Here is a 14,375-nt window from a genome sequence, read left to right as displayed (position 1 = left end):
ATCTCTAATTCTTTCTTCCGATTTTCCTTGAAAATCACGTCAACACCTCTTATCGCTTTTACCAAATGAAATTTTATTTTCTTCAGGAAGTCAAATAAGTACTTACTGCCGTCCACAAAGAAAATAAGAGCATTTAGATCACTAAAATAGTGATCTAGACGCTCTTATATTTCTTTACAAAGGGAGTACCAAATAATATATTATTTGTTTACATGATCAAATTAATATGTGCAGATAAATCACAATCTGACATACTATTTACATCATGTTGCAATGCACGGCCAAGTATCTACTACTACCTCTGTAACTAAACATGCGACGTTTTTTGCAGTTCAATTCAAATCTTTTTTTCCAAAAACTCAAACGTGGAGCTAACCGTGGCCGTGTCGAGTCCTTGTGCCCCCGCCTTCAAGGAAACGCCAACACGTCACAGTCACAGCCATCCTCCCCGTCATAGAAAACTGGCCACACAGCTGAGCAGTCCATTGTCGCTAATCTGCTGCTGGTCAAATTTTCTAGTGGTACACCGAAGAACAGCCAGACATCAGCCATCTGTTTCTGTTCCTCATAAAGCGCTCGACCGGTGACCAGCTGTGCCATGCCAAGTCAAGTCAAGTCAAGTCAAGTCAACGGGAACTCATGGATGCAGTGAGATGCGTAATCGATAAAACCCGTAATTTTCGGACATACGAAATCAGAGCCAGAATTGTGCAAACTTTTCTCCAGGATTCAGAGTTCAGGCAAACTTTTCTCCGGGATTCAGAGTTCTTTTGTGTCAACACAACAGGCAAATAAATTTCAGTGTTTTCTTGATTCCTCTATAAACAAATTTTTCTGAACTAGGCTGCAGTTTAATACTAGGCCATAGCTATTTTTCTGAACCAAGATTTAACAGGCCAGCAGGGGTAGACGATGGAAATAGCAATCAGGAATACCTTTTTTTTTCTTCTTCTGCTTTGTCTTGCTTTAAGTGTAACATAACAGTCAGCAGGAGAGAGGAACAGAGGATGAACTATACATCTCCAGAAGCGTGTAACAGCAATTGACCGATTCAATCCTAGCCTCATATACTGTTCCACAAAAAAAATCCAAGTTTCCCTAAAAAAATGAATCCGAGTTTCCGCAAAAAAGATGAAACACGAGTTTCCCTCAAAAAAGTGAAATCTGACTAACCACAAATTATTACTAAAAATTAAATCCTTTCTTCAGAAATTCAGGCGTAGACAAGGGGAATTGAGTGGTCTACCATGTTCCGCTAACCGTAGCCGTGTACCGGGTTGACAGTTACTTCCAACAATAATTTCCATTATTCTGGTAGACCAATGGGTCCAATCCTTGTGCCCCTGCCTTCACGAAACACCAATTACAGCTTACAAAAGGACTGGATGCGTAAAGATGCAGCACGTCACAGTCAGATGCATCCTCCCCATCATAGAAAAGGAATCGATGCCAGTGGTCACAGCCGAGCAGTTCAATGCCACCACTGACCTGTTGGTGGTAGACATTAGCCTACTGTTCCTGTCCTCATTACAGTGTTTGGCCGGTGACCAGCTGTCACATGCCAAGTCAAGTCAATGGAAACTCCTGAATACCATGAGGAAAATCATAATTGACAAGTAGGAGACGATGGCCAGAATTGCTGAAGCTTTTATCAGGATTTAGAGTTCAGACTGACGGAAGACGCCTTCTGTATCAAGGGACAAATAAATTGCAGTGTTTTCTCAGTTCCTCTGCAGAAATGTTTTTGGAACCAGACTGGCACTTTGCATTTGAAACGTATGTTGATGGTAATTTGGTAAAGACGAAACAATCATTCTAGAAAGCTCAGAACAGTCAGCAGCGAGACCTTTCTGCGCATGACAATGAAATGTCACTAATAGGGAGAGGAATTGACCAATTCAACCCCAGCCTCATGGACTGCTCCACACAAAATCCAATTTATGGACATGATTTTCCATGTGCCACACTGTTCCACGAAGACGACGCGTGATGACTGACCACTGTTAAGTGCCATTCTCCAAGGGGCATAAGCTTGCTCTCATCAGTAGAGGCACCAACCAAAGCAAAAGCAATGGCACCTCGCCTCCCATGGCGGTTCCTCCAGTTCTTGCTACTACTGCTGGGGGCTTCATCTGCTGCTCAAGCACAGGTGAACATCACCCTGGGCTCCTCCTTGACGCCCCAGGGACCAAACAGCTCATGGCTCTCACCCTCCGGCGACTTCGCGTTCGGTTTCCAGCCAATGGAAGGTAACACCTCCTCGTACCTCCTTGCCGTCTGGTTCGACAAGATCCCTGAAGACTGTCGCTTGGTATGCCAAGAGCAGTCAAGACACACTGGTGCAAGTGCCATCCAGCTCTGTGCTCCAGCTCACAACTGATGGGTTGCTCTCGCTTCGCAACCCATCTAACGATGAGGTCTGGAGTCCCCGGGTCACTGGTGCGGCCTACGCCAGCATGCTTGACACAGGCGACTTCAGGCTTGTCGGTGCAGATGGCAAACCAAAGTGGAAGACCTTTGATTTCCCGGCTGATACCATCCTGCCCACACAAGTGCTTCCTGTGGGTCAGCAGGATAAGGTACTTAGAAGCCGTCTCATCGCCACGGATTACGCCAATGGCCGGTTTCTCCTAGCTGTGCAATCTGATGGTAATCTCGTGTTCTATCCAGTTGCCGAGCCTACCACAAAACGGTACGATGCATACTGGGCATCTGGTACAGATGGGAATGGCTCAAAGTTGGTGTTCAATGAAACTGGCAGGATATACTTCACAACCACAAATGGGACACAGATCAATATCACTTCAGCAGGGGTGAATTCAATGGGTGATTACTTCAATCGTGCCACGCTTGACCCAGACGGTGTATTTCGGCAATATGTCTACCCAAAGAGCAGACAGGCCGCAAGATTATGGGGCTTGCAATGGACAGCGGTGAACTCAGTTCCCCAGAACATCTGCCAGGTGATAATGGCAAACAATGCCGGCAGTGGGGCATGTGGCTTCAACAGTTACTGCAGCTTTGATGGCACCCAGGATCAGACAACAATATGCCAATGCCCAGACCATTACAAGTTCTTTGACGAGGAGAGAAAATACAAAGGGTGCAGGCCAGACTTTGAACCACAAAGCTGTGACCTGAATGAGGAAGCAGCGGAAGCCCAGTTTGAGATGACTCAGATTGATAATGTTGACTGGCCTCTAGCCGACTATGAGGAGTACAGCCCCATAGATCTGACTGAATACCGGAGACTGTGTATAATTGATTGCTTCTGTGCCACAGCCGTCTTTCATGCAAGCACAAATACCTGCTGGAAGAAAAAGCTCCCTTTATCAAATGGGAAAATGGCGGAAAGCGTAGACAGGATGGTTCTTATCAAGGTGCGTAGGAGCAACAATACACAGTCGCAGCTCAGCAGTGGCTCTAGCAAATGGAAAAAGGAGAAGAAGTATTGGATTCTTGGGAGTTCATTGTTTTTTGGGAGTTCTGTATTGCTAAACCTTCTACTTATCTCTATTCTGTTCTTTGGCACTTATTGCGGTATCTCCATCACCTCCAAGAAGAAACTCCAGTCACCACAATCGTCAGGTAGTTCTATATTGCCCCCAAAGATTTTCACTTACAATGAACTGGAGAAGGCCACCGGTGGTTTCCATGAGGTGCTTGGCAGCGGTGCCTCTGGTACCGTGTACAAAGGACAGCTGCAAGATGAGCATGCGACCAGCATCGCCGTCAAGAAAATTGGAAAGCTCCAGCAAGAGACTGAGAAGGAGTTCATGGTGGAAGTGCAAACCATCGGGCAGACATTTCACAAGAACTTGGTCAGGCTGCTTGGTTTCTGCAATGAGGGAACTGACAGACTGCTTGTATATGAGTTCATGACCAATGGCTCGCTGAACGAGTTCCTCTTTGGTGATGCTCGGCCACATTGGAGTCTCCGTGTGCAAGTTGCACTTGGAGTGGCACGAGGGCTGCTCTACTTGCACGAGGAGTGCAGCACACAGATTATCCACTGCGACATAAAACCACAGAACATCCTTCTCGACGACAACTTTATGGCGAAGATTGCAGACTTTGGCCTGGCGAAGCTTCTTCGAGCCAACCAGACACAGACAAACACCGGCATCCGGGGTACTCGAGGTTACGTTGCCCCAGAGTGGTTCAAGAACATAGGGATCACCTCCAAAGTCGATGTTTACAGCTTTGGTGTGATCCTGCTTGAGCTTGTGTGCTGCAGGAGGAATGTGGAGGTAGAAATCGACGATGAAGAGCAGGCGATACTAACTTACTGGGCAAACGACTGTTACAGGTCTGGGAGGATCGACTTGCTGGTGGAAGGCGACGATGAGGCAAACTTCAACATAAAAAAGGCAGAGCGATTCGTGGCTGTCGCCCTTTGGTGCCTCCAGGAGGAGCCGACTATGCGGCCAACCATGCTTAAAGTGACACAGATGCTTGATGGAGCAGTGCAGATCCCCACGCCTCCGGATCCCTCTTCCTTCATCAGTTCACTTCCATAGTGACCTGCTTGTTAACAAATATGTAAGTTGTAGCATGAAGCAAGATTATGCAATACGCAGATAATCTGATACTGTTTTCTATTGAAGCTTCAGAAATAATGGCAAATATAGTATTTCAGAATTAATGCACTTATGTTTAGCTGAACAAATAGCATCACTGATGCATCTGTATCTTTTCTTTTTTTGTAAAACATCTGTATCTTCTTTTCGTAATGCATCTGTATATCTATTTATATGCTTACTTATATCTCTGACCTGTTTTTGTCATACATTCTATACAATACCTCGTAAACAGAAAGATATCATTCTCTACACTAGAAGAGGGGTATAGGTGAATACATAATACATATGGTTAGTAACTAATAGAAGTTTTATATATCTACATGGTCTGGGCGACTGGCATCAAACAATCATTCAATGTGATGCTGATATGTAAACACTGAATCAAGAAAAATTTCGATTAGACTTTGAAGAATAATGCCTACCTTGTATTTCAGGCAATTACGTCTAGCTGCCACAAATAGCGCCATAATACTTCTGTATCTTCTTTGTTTCTTCAGAAAATGCATCAGTGTCTGTATTGATATGCCTAATTCTATCTTTGCTGAATCCATTTTAGTCAAACGTTCCCAACAATTTAATACTCAGGCGTGAATATGTATGGGCTGGTGTCGAACATCCCACAAGACCTTGCTAATATACAAGCGATGAATCAAGAAAAATGTTATTACCAGCATATTTTGAGTACTTTCAGAACAACATTGCATATTCTCCAAAAGAGAAACATGTCAAAATAAATACTCTTCACTGTAAAAATTCAGAGAGTGCAAATATTTCTTATGAAGGCTAATTCAGAAACTAATTAGCCGCATTGGTCCATTACCTATGGTAAAAGAAACAAACAACTTCTTTCCGAGTGATTGCCAGCAACCAGCAGCATGGTACTTCCACTCACTCACTGAATTTCGCCAAAATTAGTGGGGCAAAAATCCCCCCAATGCCCAAATCGAGGGGCTCTCCACTCTCCGTCGCCAGTTCCCCGCGAGCGGGATTCAGAAGCCAGAAGCGGCAGCAGCCGCGAGCGGTATTCTCCACAAAGCATTTGACAAAAGATCGAAATGAGATAAAACAGATCGCGAGATCTTGGAACCCAGAAGGAGAGCGATAGGATTGGGGGCGTACGGATGGGGAGAGAGACGGAGGACAGTCCGGCGACCCGCCGGCGCCCTGCCCGCGCGTCCGTGCATCCAGCGGAAGCGGAGCGGACGAGAAGCCGCGGCGACCGGAGAGACATTTTATTCGCGGGGATAATGTTTCTTCTCTCTCCCATTTTTTTTTGGGGCTAAGCAAACCTAGAGTAAATATTAACCCCTTCTTTAATTAATACTAGCACATATGCCCGTGCATTGCAAGAGGGAAAATTGATGTTTTGCACAGGTATAATGTCCCATAGCATCGGATTCATTATGAAGAACATGTTGCAACGCAGCATCGTCCTTCTACAAAATGAACATAAAAAAATACGTTGTAATTTAGCCGTGTTTATATTTTTTTGCGGGGCGTAATGTGTCCCACTGATTTCATTTAAATACAATCCTTCTTTATTGGCATTTAAGTATGATTCTTTCATTAATTACCATGAACTCCTCACCTGTTTTAGTCGGGAATCAAATCTTTCATTTTCTAATTTAGTAGCTCCAACACATTAAGGCCTATATATCCTTTCTTTTAATTATCCTATTTTAATCCTTCATGTAGAATTTATTAAGACCACAATCTTTCTAATAGTTATTCCACCGATGTACTCATAATCCTTTCTTTAATTAGCCACATTCGTTTAAATATTATATTTAAGCTCACAATCCTTCCTTTATTAGCTCATTCTCTTAATTAGCTCTCCCTAAACATGAGCCTTGGACCTCACCCTTCCCCATCTACAGGAACGAAGGGCGATTTGTGCGAACCCTGGGCTCTCCACCTCGCCGTTGCCGAATCGGCGGCTCCCTCGCCCTCCGCCGGACGCTCCGGCGGCGGGAGGATGGGGGAGACCTGATTTGCAGCGTGTACATAGTGTAGGAGTGCCTAGGGAGCCAGTCGGTGGCGTCGTGGAGGCGGCGGTGCGACTGGATCAGTTTTTTGCAGGTGTTGGTCTCTCCTTCGACGGCGAAGTTCCGGTGGAGCTCCACGGTGGACCAGCTCCTTTCTTCGTGCTCGCTGCTCGATGGAGAGGTCGTGCACAGTTCCCCCGTGCCGGAGATCGAGGGATGGCGATTCCGGCAGTTGAAGATCTGGAGAAGGAAGGCGATGTTGAGCGGTGCGACGACGACGACCATGGGTGTAGGTCCTCAGGGACCGTTGATCGGAGACTTCCCGTTTCGCCCGGGGGCTGCTTCGATCCAAGGCGTCAGCGAGCAGCGGCGAACGGCGCGTCACCGGCTCGTCCACGACGCTGGCATAGTCGGGTTGCAGAGGGGCTTGGTTGCAATTTCCTTTTCTGTATGGACCTTTCAGTAATTTGGCCGTTTTAACATCAACTCATTTTCTCGCAAAAAAAGTAAATAAACATGACCCGTTGACTATAACCTCTCTCACAAGCATAACATGATCAAACCCAGAACTCATCGAGTGTTAATCACATGGTAAATGTGAACTAGATTATTGACTCTAGTAAACTCTTTGGGTGTTAGTCACATGGGGATGTGACCTTGAGTGTTAATCACATATCGATGTGAACTAGATTATTGACTCTAGTGCAAGTGGGAGACTGTTGGAAATATGCCCTAGAGGCAATAATAAATTGATTATTATTATATTTCCTTGTTCATGATAATCTTTATTATCCATGCTAGAATTGTATTGATAGGAAACTCAGATACATGTGTGGATACATAGACAACATCATGTCCCTAGTAAGCCTCTAGTTGACTAGCTCGTTGATCAACAGATGGTTACGGTTTCCTGACCATGGACATTGGATGTCGTTGATAACGGGATCACATCATTAGGAGAATGATGTGATGGACAAGACCCAATCCTAAGCATAGCACTAGATCGTGTAGTTCGTATGCTAAAGCTTTTCTAATGTCAAGTATCATTTCCTTAGACCATGAGATTGTGCAACTCCCGGATACCATAGGAGTGCTTTGGGTGTGCCAAACGTCACAACATAACTGGGTGGCTATAAAGGTACACTACGGGTATCTCCGAAAGTGTCTGTTGGGTTGGCACAAATCGAGACTGGGATTTGTCACTCCGTGTGACGGAGAGGTATCTCTGGGCCCACTCGGTAGGACATCATCATAATGTGCACAATGTGATCAAGGAGTTGATCACGGGATGATGTGTTACAGAACGAGTAAAGGGACTTGCCGGTAACAAGATTGAACAAGGTATCGGGATACCGGCGATCTAATCTCGGGCAAGTACAATGCCGCTAGACAAAAGGAATTGTATACGGGATTGATTAAGTCCTTGACATCGTGGTTCATCCGATGAGATCATCGTGGAACATGTGGGAGCCAACATGGGTATCCAGATCCCGCTGTTGGTTATTGACCGTAGAGTCATCTCGGTCATGTCTGCATGTCTCCCGAACCCGTAGGGTCTACACACTTAAGGTTCGGTGACGCTAGGGTTATAGAGATATTAGTATGCGGTAACCCGAAAGTTGTTCGGAGTCCCGGATGAGATCCCGGATGTCACGAGGAGTTCCGAAATGGTCCAGAGGTAAAGAATTATATATAGAAAGTGCTATTTCGGCCATCGGGACAAGTTTCGGGATGACCGGTATTGTACCGGGACCACCGGAAGGGTCCCGGGGGTCCACCGGGTGGGGCCACCTGCCCCGGGGGCCACATGAGCTGTAGGGGGTGCGCCTTGGCCTACATGGGCCAAGGGCACCAGCCCCTAGAGGCCCATGCGCCAAAGGGACAAGAGGAGGGGAGAGTCCTAAAGGGGGAAGGCACCTCCGAGGTGCCTTGGGGAGGATGGACTCCTCCCCCCCTTGGCCGCACCCTTCCTTGGAGGAAGGGGCAAGGCTGCACCCTCCCCCTCTCCCTTGGCCCTATATATAGTGGGGGGAAGGGAGGGCAACCATACCTAAGCCCTGGCGCCTCCCTCTCCCTCCCATGACACATCTCCCTCCTCCCGCAGCGCTTGGCGAAGCCCTGTTGGAATCCCGCTACTTCCACCACCACGCCGTCGTGCTGATGGATCTCCATCAACCTCTCCTCCCCCCTTGCTGGATCAAGAAGGAGGAGACGTCGCTGCTCCGTACGTGTGTTGAATGCGGAGGTGCCGTCCGTTCGGCGCTAGGATCATCGGTGATTTGGATCACGACGAGTACGACTCCATCAACCCCGTTCTCTTGAACGCTTCCGCGCGCGATCTACAAGGGTATGTAGATCCACTCCTCCCTCGTTTCTAGATGACTCCATAGATAGATCTTGGTGACATGTAGGAAAATTTTGAATTTATGCTACGTTCCCCAACAAAGAGTTCCCGACACCAGGTGGTATCGGACTCATCGTCCGATGACTCCTCGGCGCACTCCTCCCACAAAGACGAGGAGGAAGATGAAGACGCTCCCCCTCCAGTCGGGGGAGACAAGAAAAGGAAGGCCGCTCCAACTGGGGGCCGAAGGGTCCAAGAAGGGAATGACTCTCCTTCTGGATAGTTCCACCACCGCCGCTGAAGGCGAAGACGAGTGGCTGCTCAGGGCCAAGCCCCTGGCGAAGTCGTAAGTATTCGGATACCAGAGTAACTCATAGCATTCCTTTGTCGCACTGCTTCTCCTAACACCGAATTATGATTACGCGGACTGCCCCGAGCCCGTATCGACGTATCCTCGTCGGACGGCTCCCTGGACTCGTCGGATATGGATAGCGATCCACTTTCGACCACCACCTCCCCTTGCCCAATGGACAACGCCGAGGTACTGTCTCAAGAGGCACCAGGTCGAGGGGAGACAGTCCCGGAGGCGCCTCAAGGCGACCTTCCGGACTCCGGGAGCAGAGGGAGCAAGGCTCCCGAGGGCTCCGAGTTCGGCCCTCAGCCGAACATCGCGCTGGAACCTCTAGTGGTTCCGGACTCGGGCAGGCGGCCTCCTTCCAAAAGGGGCAAGATGCCTGTGCCAGTGACCTCTATCCATCTAGAGGCACCGAACAATCTGTCGGGAGCGCTTCGCAGCGCTTCCATCGATGAAGAGCACCGCACTATTATGAGTGCGGTGATCCAGAAGGTTCAGTCCACCAAGAGTGAACTGATTGAAGCCTGTGCCAGCCTTCTAACAGGCTTTGAGGTAAATATTTGAAATATAGGAAAAATATTACCGCATAGACAGTAGCCCCTGATGCTCTGTTTGATGTTCAAAAAGAAAATCCGAATAGAGGATCAACTAATATCTGTAGGAGTCTAATATAAGTATGTCTATATGCGTATGTAGGCTTCGCTGCTGACCTCTGCCGCACTGACTGCGGAGGTCGCCGTACTGAAGCAGGACCTCGAAGGGTCCAAGAAAGAGCTCGGCCTTACCAAGAGGCAGCTCCAGGAGAACAAAGGTAAGTAATACCTAGTCTATAGGTGTATATATAAAAAGAAAATGCGATTGCAAAATGACAGGATCATCATGAATGTGCCAGGGGTCACGACCGAGGTGGCGATCCTGAAGCAAGCGCTGTCCGAGGCCGAAAACAAAGCGGCCAAGGAGCGCACCGAGCGGGAAAGGCAAGAGGCTCGGGTGGGCGAGGTGCAGCAAGAGCTCCAAGCTCTCGAGACAAAGCACGAGGTGTTGGAGCTTGACTCGAAGACGCGAGAGTCTGAGCTTGCCGCGGCCCTTGAGAGCGCGAAGGATGCCAAGGCTGAAGCCCAAAAGGCCCTCTAGGAGATTGACGCGATGAGGAAGATAGCGGCGGGTAAGGCATTCTATATGCAAAGCAAGCATGTGAAAGCAAATTACTTGTTACTTACCCGAGTCCGGAGCTCTCCAGGAGCATTCGTAGATTTGCCCTGCAGCGTGTCGGATGCCGCAATGTTTTACCAGGCCGAGGAGGGAAGCTCAATGGAGAAGTTGTTCTGATCTCAGTATACCCGGACCGAACACATGATGCCTATGAGCGACCAGCTGAAGCAACTAGTCGAGCTACACAAGGCGGCCGAACAGGCCATGAAGGGCTTTATAGTCCGGATGTGGCCTGACGAGGCCCTTCCGAACAGCTACTTCGGCCTGGTGAAGCGGCTTGTGGATGCCTACCCACGGCTTGAAGTCATCAAGCGGTCCGTCTGCATCGAAGGTGCACGCCGGGCTTTCGCCCATGCGAAGGTGCACTGGGCCAAGATGGACGCTGTGAAGCTGGTGAAGGAGGGGCCACCGCAGGGCAAGGAGCATCGCAACCCCGAGATGTATTATGAAGGTGTCCTGAAGGGTGCCCGTCTTGTAGCGGACGAGTGTGCAAAAGATGTAATATTTGAGTAAACTTGCTCGTGTGATCCTGTATTATGAAAACTTTTTCATATGTACTATGCAACGCTTGTTTGAATTTAAAATATTACCTTATGTTCGGCTGTTTATCAAATCTGAGAGATGGCTAGTCGTCGGCTTCTGCCCCCATGCCACGAGTGCTGGGGTGTTCGGGATAAACCTGAGCACTCTTGTTCCCATTTTTTGGTCCTTTGAGGGAGGTGCTCAGCACAACGAACAAGGCAATCGGACTATAATGTGTTATCACTCTCACTTAGCCATAGAATTCTATAATTTTAAATTTCGGCGAAGCCCCTAGTATTCGGAAGGCCGAATTCGGGGTGCTATACACGCCTTAAGCCGGACAGAGCCGACTCCTCGCTCTAAGCGGCATAAGTATTTAGGGACTCGAAAACCTCTCGAACAGCGACCAGTTTCTCGCCTTATCATGACAGTCAGTTTTACCTTTCTCTACTCAGGTGCTTAGCCCAGCAGAATCGGGGCACAATCGTAATAGTTCTCCCAGTGCTACCTTAGCCGATATAGCGGAACGTAAGGTACCAAAATATGGGAGCCGGGCAAACCCAACTATTGATCCAAGACATGATTCGGAGCTGATGCATATAATGCTATAAGTTCGGGGTGCCGCACTGTCGAAAGTGTTCGGACTTCTCACACCGTATTATGGGGTATGCTTAAAACCCTAGCGTATTGGCCGTACCAAGGTGTACGGGTGCTAGATGTCATGAATGAACATATATACATATAAAAAGAAAGAATGCAATAATAGTCTTAATGCTATGCATTGTTTATTTAAAAAGGTGCGTTAAAGCAGAATGATACAAGTAGTGCGATAAACAAAAAGTAGGACTATTTGACATGTCCCCTCCAAGGGCAAGCTGAGGAATATTATTAAAGCAAGTATTTCACTCGTTATCGTAATCCACCTAGGAGTTCCGTGGTGTGACGTAGCTTTCTACCTCCTTGGTTGCTGCATCATGTGTTCGGCAATCATGCTGTCGGACAGGGTTTCCAGAGATTAAAGTCCTGAAAGAGAAAAATAACAAAGTGGGAAGCCCCTAGTGCGGTTTAAGCCGCGTCTTGGAGCGTGCCGTAGTCGTGCCCCCTCCCTACCTATGCCCATGGTATTTTTAATGCGTAATTATGTACGCATGGCATGGATTTCGCCGTTTGGCTAGGGCCGGGGTGGGGGCACATTGCTATGCGAGCTCGGGACATGCCAGGCGGTCCAGTTGCTGATTACTCCGGGCGCGCTTGAAGTTGTCCGGGTCCTTAATCGCCGTACTAGTGGATTGCCTTAAGAGGCTGCTTTGTGCTTCTGCTGCGAGGGCCGCAGTGTGCTCCTCTGTGCGGAGAGAGCGCTCTGTGTATCCATTGACTGTGATCACCCCCCGAGGTCCTGGCATCTTGAGCTTGAGATACGCATAATGCGGTACCGCATTGAATCTTGCGAATGCGGTTCGCCCGAGCAGTGCATGGTAGCCACTGCGGAACATGACTATGTCGAAGATTAACTCTTCGCTTCGGAAGTTATCCGGGGATCCGAAGACCACTTCCAGTGTGACTGAGCCTGTGCAATGGGCCTCTACTCCTAGTATGACGCCTTTAAAGGTCGTTTTTATGGGTTTGATCCTTGAGGGGTCTATACCCATTTTGTGCACTGTGTCCTGATAAAGCAGGTTCAGACTACTGTTGCCATCTATAAGGACTCGAGTGAGGTGAACTCCGTCAATGATTGGGTCTAGGACCAATGCGGCGAATCCGCCATGACGGATACTAGTGGGGTGGTCCCTGCGATCGAAGGTGATCGGACAGGAGGACCATGGGTTGAACTTTGGGGCGACTGGCTCCAACGCATATACGTCCCTGAGCGCACGCTTCCGCTCCCTCTTGGGGATGTGGGTTGCGTATATCATGTTCACCGTCCGCACTTGTGGGGGGAACCTCTTCTGTCCTTCGGTGTTCAGCTGCCGGGGCTCCTCCTTGTCATCGCTATGTGACCCCTTATCTTTATTTTCGGCATTTAACTTCCCGGCCTGCTTGAACACCCAACAATCCCTGTTGGTGTGGTTGGCTGGCTTGTCGGGGGTGCCGTGTATTTGACATGAGCGATCGAGTATACGGTCCAAACTGGACGGGCCCGGGGTGCTTCTTTCGAATGGCTTTTTCCGCTGACCGGGTTTAGAGCCTTTGAATCCGGCATTGACTGCCGTATCCTCGATATTGTCGTTGTTAATGCGGTGCTTATGCTTGTTGCGACGTGACCTGCCATTGCCATCCTTGGTATCCGAAGTACCATGGTTCTTTGATATGTTATTGCTGCGAGTCAGCCAGCTGTCTTCTCCCGCACAAAAGCGGGTCATGAGTGTCGTGAGGGCTGCCATAAATTTCGGCTTTTCCTGGCCAAGGTGCCGGGCGGGCCATTCGTCGTGGATGTTGTGCTTAAAAGCTCCTAGGGCCTCTGCATCCGGATAGTCGACGATTTGATTTTTCTTTGTTAGGAACCGTGTCCAGAATTGCCTGGCCGATTCCTATGGCTGCTGAATTATGTGGCTCAAGTCATCGGCATCTGGTGGTCGCACATAAGTGCCCTGAAAGTTGTCGAGGAATGCGGCTTTCAGATCTTCCCAACAGCCAATGGACTCTGCTGGCAAGCTGTTGAGCCAATGCCGAGATGGTCCTTTGAGTTTGAGTGGGAGGTATTTGATTGCGTGTAGATCATCACCGCGGGCCATGTGGATATGTAGGAGGAAATCCTCGATCCATACCGCAGGATCTGTTGTGTCGTCGTATGATTCTATATCTATGTGTTTGAAACCCTCTGGGATTTGATGATCCATTACTTCGTCTGTGAAGCATAGGGGGTGTGCGGCGCCTCTGTACTAGGCTATGTCGCGACGCAGCTGGAATGAGTCTTGCCCGCTGTGTTCGGCCCGGCCGGACTTACTTTTACCGTATTCGACGTGACGATTATCGTCTCGCATAGTGGCGCGCCCTCGTGATCCGTAGATCGATCTTGCATGTTTTGCTTTGTCCTGCAATACGTCCCACAAGTCTGGCATATTTCCCCATGCCTTTTTATTTGAATGGCGTTGGGGTGCGGGCTGAGCTTTTAGCTGGAATGTTTCTCTGTCGCGGCCACGAGGTGGCCGGTCAGCCGCGTCATACGCCGGGGATGTAGTTTTTGGTGCTTCCTCCTCCAGTCGGGGTAGCAACCTGCACTTTGGGTAACTCTTGGAGGGGCGTTCGAGTTTATATTCCTCGGCCGCCAGGACTTCAGTCCATCTGTCAGCAAGCACATCTTGATCAGCTTGAAGCTGATGCTGCTTTTTCTTAAGGCTATTTGTCGTGGCTATAAGCCCGCGCTTGAAGCTCTC

The 14,375-nt window shown here is 48.6% G+C and overlaps 1 long non-coding RNA gene and 1 pseudogene across 2 annotated transcripts; one reads left to right on the top strand and one right to left on the bottom strand.

The window, feature by feature from the left end:
* Positions 1 to 1,997: 1,997 nt before the first annotated feature.
* Positions 1,998 to 4,757, top strand: LOC123187159 (G-type lectin S-receptor-like serine/threonine-protein kinase LECRK2; annotated as a pseudogene).
* Positions 4,291 to 5,872, bottom strand: LOC123187160 (uncharacterized). 2 transcript variants are annotated; one of them, XR_006493841.1, is made up of 3 exons: positions 5,703 to 5,872; positions 5,006 to 5,609; positions 4,291 to 4,524 (listed from the first exon to the last, which is right to left on the bottom strand). It is a non-coding gene; the product is annotated as an uncharacterized lncRNA (long non-coding RNA). The 2 variants fall into 2 exon arrangements; XR_006493840.1 differs by having other exon boundaries at positions 5,006 to 5,213; positions 5,404 to 5,846.
* Between the last annotated feature and the right edge of the window lie 8,503 nt (positions 5,873 to 14,375).

This window comes from Triticum aestivum, chromosome 2A (assembly GCF_018294505.1).
Source record: "Triticum aestivum cultivar Chinese Spring chromosome 2A, IWGSC CS RefSeq v2.1, whole genome shotgun sequence".
NCBI classification, from domain to species: domain Eukaryota; kingdom Viridiplantae; phylum Streptophyta; class Magnoliopsida; order Poales; family Poaceae; genus Triticum; species Triticum aestivum.
The sequence above is the reverse complement of the archived record's forward strand: the minus strand, read 5'-3'. Positions and strand labels throughout refer to the sequence as shown.